Source organism: Phocoena sinus, chromosome 6, assembly GCF_008692025.1.
Source record: "Phocoena sinus isolate mPhoSin1 chromosome 6, mPhoSin1.pri, whole genome shotgun sequence".
NCBI lineage: Eukaryota > Metazoa > Chordata > Mammalia > Artiodactyla > Phocoenidae > Phocoena > Phocoena sinus.
In genome coordinates, this window is record NC_045768.1 from 66754411 (window position 1) to 66766372 (window position 11962).

Sequence of the window (11962 nt, forward strand, 5' to 3'; positions counted from 1 at the left end):
AGCTGTATCATTTGACATTCCCATCAGCAAGGGCTCCAGTTTCTCTACATCTTCATCAACACTTGTTATGATCTTTTAGTTTATAACTACCTTAGTGGATATAACTATCTCATTGTGGTTTGGATTTGCATTTCCCTAATAGCTAATGATGTTGAGTCTTCATGTGCTTATTGGCCATTTGTATATTTTCTTTGAAGAAATGTCTGTTCAGATCCTTTGTCCATTTCTTAATTGGGTTATTTGTGTTTTTATTACTAAGTTGTAAGAATTCTTTATGTATTCTGGATACAAGTCCCTCATCTGATAGATAATTTGTAAATATTTTCTCCCTTCTGAGGGTTGTCTTTCATTTTCTTTAAAGTACAAAAGTTTTTAGTTTGATGAATTCCAATTTATCTATTTCTTATTTTGCTGTTTCTTTTTTTTGGTGTTATATCTGAGAAATCTCGCCTAATCCAAGGTCATAAAGATTTGTCCACATGTTTTCTTCTAAGAGTTTTTTAGTTTTTAGATCTTCTAATTGTCTTTGATCCCTTTTGAGTTAATTTTTGTATGTTATAGATTCTCTTGCATTTTTTTAACATCTCTATTGGAGTATAATTGCTTTACAATGGTGTTAGTTTCTGCTTTATAACAAAGTGAATCAGTTATACATATACATATGTTCCCATATCTCTTCCCTCTTGCATCTCCCTCCCTCCCGCCCTCCCTATCCCACCCCTCTAGGTGGTCACAAACCACTGAGCTGATCTCCCTATGCTATGCGGCTGCTTCCCACTAGCTATCTGTTTTACGTTTGGTAGTGTATATATGTCCATGCCACTCTCTCACTTTGTCACAGCTTACCCTTCCCCCTCCCCATATCCTCAAGTCCATTCTCTAGTAGGTCTGTGTCTTTATTCCTGTCTTACCCCTAGGTTCTTCATGACCTTTTTTTTTTTCTTAGATTCCATATATGTGTTAGCATATGGTATTTGTTTTTCTCTTTCTGACTTACTTCACTCTGTATGACAGACTCTAGGTCCATCCACCTCACTACAAATATCTCAATTTCGTTTCTTTTTATGGCTGAGTAATATTCCATTGTATATATGTGCCACATCTTCTTTATCCATTCATCTGTTGATGGACACTTAGATTGCTTCCATGTCCTGGCTGCAATGAACATTTTGGTACATGACTTTTTTTGAATTATGGTTTTCTCAGGGTATATACCCAGTAGTGGGATTTAGTTAAAAAACTAAAACTATTTTTAGTTTTTTAAGGAACCTCCATACTGTTCTCCATAGTTGCTGTATCAATTTATATTCCCACCAACAGTGCAAGAGGGTTCCCTTTTCTCCACACCCTCTCCAGCATTTATTATTTGCAGATTTTCTGATGATGGCCATTCTGACCGGTGTGAGGTGATACCTCAATGTAGTTTTGATTTGCATTTCTCTAATGATTAGTGATGTTGAGCATTCTTTCATGTGTTTGTTGGCAATTTATATATCTTCTTTGGAGAAATGTCTGTTTAGGTCTTCTGCTCATTTCTGGATTGGGTTGTTTGTTGTTTTGTTATTGAGCTGCATGAGCTTCTTGTAAATCTTGGAGATTAATCCTTTGTCAGTTGCTTCATTTGCAAATATTTTCTTCCATTCTAAGTGTTGTCTTTTCATCTTGTTTATGGTTTCCTTTGCTGTGCAAAAGCTTTTAAGTTTCATTAGGTCCCATTTGTTTATTTTTGTTTTTATTTCCATTTCTCTAGGAGGTGTGTCAAAAAGGATCTTGCTGTGATTTATGTCATAGAGTGTTCTTTCTGCCTGTGTTTTCCTCTAAGAGTTTTATACTGTCTGGCCTTACATTTAGGTCTTTAATCCATTTTGAGCTTATTTTTGTGTATGGTGTTAGGGAGTCATCTAATCTCATACTTTTACATATACCTGTCCGGTTTTCCCAGCACCACTTATTGAAGAGGCTGTCCTTTCTCCACTGTACATTCCTGCTTCCTTTATCAAAGATAAGGTGACCATATGTGTGTGGGTTTATCTCTGGGCTTTCTATCCTGTTTCATTGATCTATATTCTGTTTTTGTGCCAGTGCCATACTGTCTTGATTACTATAGCATTGTAGTATAGTCTGAAGTCAGGGAGTCTGATTCCTCCAGCTCCATTTTTCGTTCTCAAGATTGCTTTGGCTATTCGGGGTCTTTTGTGTTTTTATACAAATTGTGAAACCCTTGCATTCTTTTGCGTGTAGGTCTCCAGTTGTCTCAACATTATTTGTTGAAGTGACTGTTCCTTCCCCACTGAATTGTCTTGGCATTTTTGTTAAAAGTCAACTGACCACACATATAAGGATTTATTTCTGGACTCTGATTCTATTCCATTGATATATTTGTCTATCCTCGTGCCAGTACCACATGGTCTTAATTACTGTAGCTTTGTAATAACTTTGAAATCAGGAATTTTAAGTCCTCCAGCTTTGTTCTTCTTTTCTCAATATTGTTTTGGCTTTTCTCGGTCCACTGTGTTTCCATACGAATTTTAATATCAGCTTGTCAATTTCTGAAGCTGTGATTTTGGTAGGCACTGTATTGAATTTGTAGATCAATTTTGGGAGTATTGCTATCTAAACAGCATTAACTCTTGCATTCCATGAACATGGGATGTCTTTCACTTACCTAGGTATTCTTTAATTTCTTTTGACAATTTTTTTGTCACTTTCAGAGTACAAGTCTTGCGCATCTTTTGTTAAATTTATTTCTAAATATTAAATTTTAATGCTATTTATAAAGGAATTCTTAACTTCATTTTTGTTTTTTGTTATTGTATATAAATACAATTAATTTTTGAATAATGATCTTGTACATACACCTTGCTGAACTTGCTTGAACTTTTTCAAACAGCTTTTGAGTAGATACCTTAGGATTTCTATATACAAAATTGTGTCATCTACAAACAGAAATAGTTTTACTTCTCATCTCCTTAACTTTTAACAAGTTCTTACAAATCAATAAGAAAAAGACAAACAAGCACCCCAACAAAAACTGGCAGTGAATGTGAATAGGTAGTTCACAAAGAACTGCACATGGCCAATAAAATATGCTTAACCTCACTAGGAATTAAAGGAATGCAAATTTAATTAATATGATACTACATTTTGCCTATCAAAATGACAAGGCTTTTAAAAAAGGAATAATAGCCATTTTTGACCAGAATCCTACACTGAAGGGAGTGTACTACTCTCCTGTAGGGTAATTTGGGAATGTGTATTAATCATTTTAAAGAGGTTTACAGTATTTATCCAGTAATTCTTATTCCCAAAATTTATTCTAAAGAACTAATCAGAGATGTGCAGAATGATCTATGTACAAAGAGGCTCATAAAGCATTATTTGTAATATAGAAAAATGGAAAAATCTCAGAAGCTTGACAATAGCAAACAGATAAATTCACATCCATACAATGGAATATTATACTATCATAGAAAATTAATTGCTAGAGATATGCAAGGTCATAGGAACAGGCTCATGATATATTATTAAGTGAAATAAACATGCATAATATAATTCTAATTTTGTTCAAAATTACTATATGTATGTGTGTAATATGTGTAAATATATATACACATATATATACACACACACACACAGTGGTTTATTGCTGAAAGAGGAAATGTGAATTCATGTGATTTATTTTCTCCTTTACACTATTTTGTATTCTCCAGTGTTTTAATTTACATGCATTTATTACTTCTACGATAACAAAAAGCCATAAAATCATTAGAAAAACTTATTGAGTCTGATGTTCTGTTCCATAGAGCCTCTAAAGCTAGGATGATTGAAGTGGTGTTAGAAACCAGATTCTTGCAAGTGAGAAGAAGAGGCAGATGGGCCAGGCCTTGGAGGGCCTTGAACACTAAGACTTTTAGCCTGTGGTTTGATCAGCTTTGTGCTCTAGTCTGGAATTTGTTACCAGCTTATTATATGGTCCTTGGACGATTTACCTTCTTTGATCTTTAGTTGTCTCATTTGTAAAATTAGAATATTGGTTTAGGTAACCATTAAAATTATCCCTAGGTCTAAAGGTACTAATCTACTGTCTACCTTATACTAATAGGTGGCTTGCTACCTCATCCAGAAATTACTGGGTCTCAGGATCCTGGGACACTACTGAGTGATAATAGGACAGATCCAGAGCATAGCCACCCACCTCAAGTGACCTTTTCTAAAACTTTCCAGGCTCCTGGAGAGCATGGTCTCAGTTCAAAGTCATGAACACTGAGGGAATCAGGAGATCCTGGTTCACTTCATCTTGGATGAGGTTTTAAATTCAGACCTCATATTCAGTTATACAGTTTATGAGGACTCCCTTGTGCATTAGTATATTTATCTTTAAAACTTGGCCATTGTGTGGGACTCAATAGCTAGTTGTTAAATAAATGAATGAACCAAAGTACAAATGACAATGTTAACTAGATTTACTGTGGTGATCATTTCACAATGTATATATGTATTGAATCATTATGCTGTACACTTGAAACTAACGTAGGGTTATATGTCAATCATACCTCAAAAAAAAAAATAAAAAGAGTGCAAATTGACAATACATGTGAAAATACTGTGGCAATTGTAAAAGTCAGCACAACATATAGCTATTATATCTCACTCTGATATGGAGGGCCACTCACAAATTGTTATTTTTGCTAAAATATTAGGCAAACTGATAGTTTCCCAGAACAGATACTGATGGCTGTAAAACAGTCATGAGTTATGATTTCAAGGTGGTTCGGGAACCCACCTTGAAACCATCTTCTAATTTTAAAATTAAAAGAGACATAAAATTTAAATTGAAAAGCTCACATGATACATATCACCTAGGCCTGAACTAGGTCCATCTGATAGTTCTGAAAAAGATAGAAACAAAGGTTATGGGGAAAGAAGAGACATGGGAAGCAGTAGGAAACCCAATTTGTGGAACTTTATTGTTGACTTTTTGTGGGGGAGACTGTCAGCTTTCCTAATTTCTCACTGAATCTTAGGATCATATTATCCAGGGCATTGTCTGAAAACTTAAGATTCCTTATATTAGACTATATTAGACTCTCTTGGTTCTTATGGACAGACAACTCATAATAAACAAATAAAGGAAATTTTTTAAACTGAGAAATTCAGTGGCAGTGACGGTTTCAGGCATAGCTGGATCTGGAGGCTAAAAAAAATGTCGTTAGGAATCAATCTCTCCTTATTTTGTTTTCCCCTGTTTTGGCTTTATTCTCAGGTGGGCTCTTTTCATGTGGTGACTCCTAGTAGCTTAGAAACTGCATAAGAGAAAAGAAAATTTTTCTTCCCCTAATAATTTCAGCAGAAGTCCCAGGATTTAATATGACTGGACCAACTTGGGTCATGTACTCAACCTGGAGCCATTAGTGTGGCCAGATGGATGGAATGCCTTAAATAGGCCCACTTGAATTATCTGCTAATTTCTGCAACCAAGGGACAGTCCTACCTCAAATTTATGGACAAAGAATGGGGGAAGGATGGTCACCCAAAAGAAAATCAAAGTGCTTTTACCAGAAAAGAAAATGAATGCTTTGCAGACAAAAAACAACTGTCTATAACTCCCCCAGGCCAGCTTCAATACATAGTCTCCCTACTTGTGTTTGTACATTTCTAGCATCTGGGGCAGTTGGCTCCATTGAGCTCAGCTGGGCTCATTAGAGTTCTTCCTAACATCATCATATCTACCTCCTGCTATAGCCAGTCTTTGCCACTCTCAGCAATTTCTTTCGTCCTTACGAATTTAAAAAGATGAATCAGGTGAATCCTAATTCATAATTTCCCACCTCTTCCTGGAAATTGATATATGGACATGGGGTTTGGTTGCTTTACATCTATCCTTAGGATCTAATAACTACTCCTAATGAATTTACAGATATTCTCTAGTCCCCAAAATGGACTTCTGTTTTGAAATGGCCTGAGGCCCTGACCCTGCCCATAATCAGAGGGAAGTGAGAGTGGGAGTCCATGGAAGGATGTAGTGTGGGAATGGGTTTTGCATCGTGGGAAGGCAGGAAATTAGCAGTCTAAGAGAGGGGCAGTGCAGGAGCACGGTTGTCCTGCCAGTCCCTGGAGGAAATGTCATCAACACCTCCACTTGGTGGAGGGGAGTTACAGGAGAAGGAAGCCAGTAGCCTATAGGGCTGTCTCATCTGCTAGTTCATTCTTCCTCCGAGTATCTCAGCCCAAGGGTGATCTCCTCATGGACCTCAAACTAATTAAAAAAGCTGTTTCTTAATATACTTATGTGCAAAAGCACACATTTCCATAAACTTTTAGTTATATTTATCAAATAATGAATACTTATTGGCAAATCCTAATTAAAGATTACTTAAAATATAGTAAGAGAATGAGCTACTAAGGGAAAAAAGAACTGTGTGTGTGTGTGTGTGTGTGTGTGTATGTGTGTTTTGGTTTATTTGACTTTGTTTTTCTAGTGAAGACAAACCCAAGGAGAATAAAAAAGCATTCTGCTTCCCAGACCCTCTGCCCCGGGAAAAACAGACCTCCAATATGATTCTAAAGTATCTAGCATTCTATACACTATCTTAGTCCCAGAAGTAAATGAATTTTGCACTTCAAGACCATTAAAGGGATTGATGCCGGTTCCTGAGAGTCAGAAAAGGTGGCATTGATTGGACTAAAGGGAGAAGGCAGAGGCTGACAAAGGACAGCCTTGGGGGCTTGTGAGTCCAGCAGAAGCTCAGGTTGGATTTACTCTCTGGTGAAGTGGCTGCACGGTGCACCAGGTGAGGCTAAACAACAGCCTTGGCTGCCTGGAAAGTGCATGAGATTTGGGGAACTAGGTTTAGCCTGAAAGATTGGAGACAGCTGACTGTTCAAAATGGATTAGGCTGCCCACCATAAAACTTGGTGATGACATCAATGAACCGAAGACCTGAGTGCCATTCCTCAAATGTTCTGGACAGCATCAGTCCAGAGATTCTGACTGGACCCTAGGAATGGGGTGAGCCTTCCCCTCCTGTAATGATACTGTGCCTCTCAATAATCTGGCAAATAGTAACTTAGAGCTAGAATTTAAAAGTAATATACCTTTTTCTGCATCTGAGTGTCATGGATTAGATTCATAGCTATTTGGCAGTCATAAACCAAAATTAGCAAATTATTAGTGCTTGCTGCAGGCTAGTTCAGCATTTTCTTAACAAGTCTGGCAGAGGTATAGTAATCTGGCTTCTACTCTGTGAGGTATTAGGAATTCCTACCAGTTTCAGAAAGGGATACAGAGTTATCTGTGTATCATCAGTGTTGATTGAAACTTTCCATGGTTTCAACTGCCAATCTTTTTCATTATTTCATTAATTTTTAATTTTACTACTAGTTTTGCTTCATTCTTATTATTTCAGTTTGCTGTGGTTCGTTCAATTAACCCAATGATATGTGTGATGATGTGTGTTTGCATCAACAGGATTTTACCCTAAAATTTGCAAATGTATAAATAGATTTTTAGACATCGGTTGATCACTCAGATATCAAACATCCATTCCTTGTTGCTAAAACAGATGTTTATATAATAATTTACCCTCTTCCCCCAATCAGCTTGAATAGTAGTATTTGACTGCAATTGTCAATTTTTTTTTTTACTGCTAAAATTTGGAATGGATGGAGACTAAGCATCCTCTACTTACTAAATGAGATTTGATCAGTAAGTTTGGGGACTGCTACTCAGAGATCATAAGTACCCTGCAGTTTCGGAGGCTCCTGGTTTCTTCTCCACTTTATCTTGCCCTTGCCTCTTATCCCCCGAAGTTATAGGAACAAGAGATGAAATTCTAGTTCATCAGTTTCAGTGTTGGAACCATATATTTTGCATTTGTTATAAAAGCTATGAAGAAGTACTAGATTATATAAACTAAAAAATTTTTTGATGTGTCAGCAGCAAAGATACTGTGAACTAAATTACTTGTGATGATAATTTATAAGACTTACTTTCTACCTTGCAAGTCAGCTAATTTCCTAGCACTGATGCTAAGTTTGGAGGGTAATGTTTTAAAATTAGGAAAAAAAATATTTTTACTACTTAAAATTTCAGAAAATAATGTGACAAGCATTTACCTACCACCCACAATGAGTAAATGTTAACATTTTATAATATTCCCTTCATTATTTTTTTAAACTAAAATATTACTGATACAGCTGAAGCCTTTCTTTTTATAGTTCTGTTTTCCTCTTTCCCTAGAGACGAGCATGCTCATGATTTTCACATGTATCTAACTTCTAGTACATGTTTCTGTACTATTATTGCATAAGTATGTCCCCCTAAACTAAAGCATTGTTGTATGTTTTTTAATTTACTTAAATAACACTATAGTGTACATATTCTGTAACTGTTTTTCATTCAGTATTATGTTTTTGGAATTTATTTATACATGTAGGTCTAGTTTATTTCATGTAGTTCATTCATTATATATATACTTGTATATATAATATACATAGCACTTTTTATTTTTCCACTCTCCTACTGATAGACCAATCAAAACATACAGTATTCTGTAAGTTATCAGCATAGCTATCATCTCCTACAAGAAGTTTTCTCCATCTCTCCCTTCTTCCTACCATTGGGTTGTGTTAAATGCCCTTCCTCTTACTCTGTTGGCCACCCATATCATAGATTCCCTCATATACTGTTGAAAATGCCCGCCCCCGTCTTAGATTAAAGACTCCTTCAAATCAGGGACCTGTAATCTGTTCAAATTGCTCATGGTGCAGCCCCCAGGCCAGCACTGTGCATGGCACATGATTGGCACTTTTGGATAAATGGATGAATAAATGATTCTGTGCCATGGAATAATCTATATCAATGATTTGCTGATGAAGCTTAAAATGAAGGTCCCAAACTAAGCCTTCATGAAGCTACTGTATTCTACCTGCCAGACCTAGTTGTTCTCTCCAGTTGAATAATGGCAGTCTTTTACCATCTGAGGTTACAGCAAATTAAGTTAATGGGTATAATATTTTCAATTTTAAGTTTGTTAAACCTTTGCCACCTGGTACCACTTGTTCATGTTAAAATCTAATGTTAAATGGTATCTGCTTTTATTCTAAATTATACTGTAATTTTAAAATAAATAAATCACAATTTTCTGATATTTCATAAAAAGCTCCTATACTACCAGGTGCCCAGCCACTTGAATAAGTATGAGAACCACTGTGTTTTTCTACATAAAAACATAGGCACTCAAGTCACCCTCTACTTTCATAAATAATGTTTTTTTGACTACTAATGTATGTACAATCCATATGCTGACTTGGGTTGCCTTGTCCCATAAGACTAGAAGATTGGCTTGAAGCCTTGTTTAAGCTCTTTGGAAAGTCCAGTGCCCCAAGTTAGCATACAGATTGCACATACAAGTTAGCATACGTCCAAGACGACTCAAGTTAGCATACGGATTGCACAAAGTAGTCAGTTTCCAAAAGTTAAAAACTAGTCTTACAAGTTACAAAGGGGCAATCCCTTTCCAGTAGCAAAATCTTGTAAAATTTGAAATAATTATTATTGTACATTCTGACTCCCTCAGCCCAGCCAACCTGGTAGTGGCAAGAGTTCCTTCAGAGGCTTAGTGGGACGGAGGCAGCTACAGGCACAGCCCACCAGTCATCCCCCTGTTGCCATGGAGACCAGCGAAATCAAGGCTTTCCTATGGACTACCACCCTGTCCCTCATTCCTCCCCAGATGCTTGGAAGACCCAAACTTTATTTATTTATTTTTTAAGCATCTTTATTGGAGTATAATTGCTTTACAATGGTGTGTTAGTTTCTGCTTTATAACAAAGTGAATCAACTATACATATACATATATCCCCATATACCCTCCCTCTTGGTGGAAGAGCCAAACTTTAAAACTTCCTATGCAAACAGGGATAGAAGAAAAGAGCTATTCTTTCCCTACCACAAATTTATCCCTAGATATAACACTGAGGAGATGGACTTGTACCCCCTGGTCTGGAGGAGTTCTGTGCTGTTTTGGGGATCAGACAATTGGCAGTGAGACAAGGGAGGGAGGCGAAAGGTGGGGTAAAAAGACCTGAGACTCCAGGCCTATGATCTCTGTTTATCCACCCCCTCCCCTTCCCCATCAGAGAAATTTACATAGTCCTCCCAGTTTTATTCCTTTGGATTCTTTCTCAGGTCCAGACCAGTTTTCTAGTTTTTTTCCTTAACCGTTCCTCTACCATTTTCCCCAACAATAAAAACTATTATTAACACAATTTCTTTGGGTTGCCTAATTTTACTGAGTATGGATATGCCTATGCTTGATTCAGCCAAACTTACACAAAAATTTTCCCTAAGTCATCTCTGAGTGAATGGGGACCCAAGAACGGTGGCTCCTCTATGCTTGTCACCATTCTAAGTGCTGTAAGTCTATTCACTCATTTCATCCTGGTGACATCCCTGTGAGGGAGGCACTGTCATCACCCCACTTTTACTAACAGAAAAACCAGAGCAGAAAAACACAAAACAATGTGTCCAAAGTCACGCTGTTGGTAGTGGCAGAGCAACTGAACCCTGGCAATTTACTATGTGCTTTTAACCACCATGGTATCCTGCACCTGTAGAGAATATTCAGCCAATATCTATACACATGGTGTTTAAGCAAAGAAAGTAAATTTTATGTTGGCCCCAAATCAACATCTTCTGACCTGTGCTTTGGTACCAGTGGTTTTAACTATACTAACTTGTTTTTTTTTTTGTCTGATCTTTTGATCGATGCCTAGAGAGTAAAAGAGAATAAAGATCATAAATAGGTCAATATGTGATTGGCTTGTTTTACTCTGAAATGCTCTGTTTTCTAAGATGACATCTTGGTGTCAACAGTTTCCTGGCACAATTTGAAGGCATTTACTTACCCCAGTAATTTGAAAGGGAAGTGGGGGGGGAGAGAGCGCACGTGCGCGAGAGAGAGACAGGGAAGTACACAGAGAGATTAAGTGGAGTGAAAGTTGCAGGAGGAGAAAAACGATCAAGCCTCTAGAAGTGTGGAGTAGATAAAGAATTTATATGACTTTTGACATAATTATTTAAAGATTTAGCAACAGTAAAAGAAACGATCTCAAGAAAAGATTAAAAAGTGTGTGTTAAGCAGATTAAAGGAGGTTGTCAATGATGACCACCACTTTATCAATGTTCCTTGGAGTCCCCTGTGCTTTGCTTGACCATTTAACTAATGTCTTCTAATTTCTTTTCCAAATAACCACACTGAACACATTAACACTGATATCGGTCAAGCTCAGCTGATTCGAACACTGTTTATTATAGAGCAGGATGTTTTGTTAAGGTAACCAATAAGAAGGAGATTTTAAAAAATTGTTTTAGTTACCTGCAAGAATAAGTGATTTTAGGTTTCAGGTATCAGAGTTATTCAGCATACACATTATCTTCTTAAATGGAGTTTTGTCTTGGGGAACTTTTAAAATAAAATCTGTAGATCTGGAATTATCCAATGGCAAGAGAATCCATTAAAGCAAAGAAAGGGAAAAGCAAATCATGTTCTCTCAATATCTAGCTCAGTTAAGTTGCCAGTTATTGATTTAGTCTGGGATACAGTTACATTAAATCTTCCTCATTATACAAGTCCTGTATATCTTTTTAGCTTCTCTATCTATGCTTTAATCTCTGAGTTCAAAATGAAGCACAACATGCACAAACAATTTTAATATGTTCTTGTGTCACTGGGAGCACGTTTGTTCAGAAAGTCTCCCCCAGCATTATGATTTGGTTTGGTTTGGCCAGGAGTCATTCTAATAATTAAAACATCCTACCGTTTACCCCGCATGGCCACCTAACCTGAAAGCCATTCAACATCAAAATGCTTTTGCTTGCGATTTCTTCTTTGGAATACTATATTACTTTTCTGAAATTCTGACTGTGAATTATGCATAATAACCTAGATCACAGTGATTA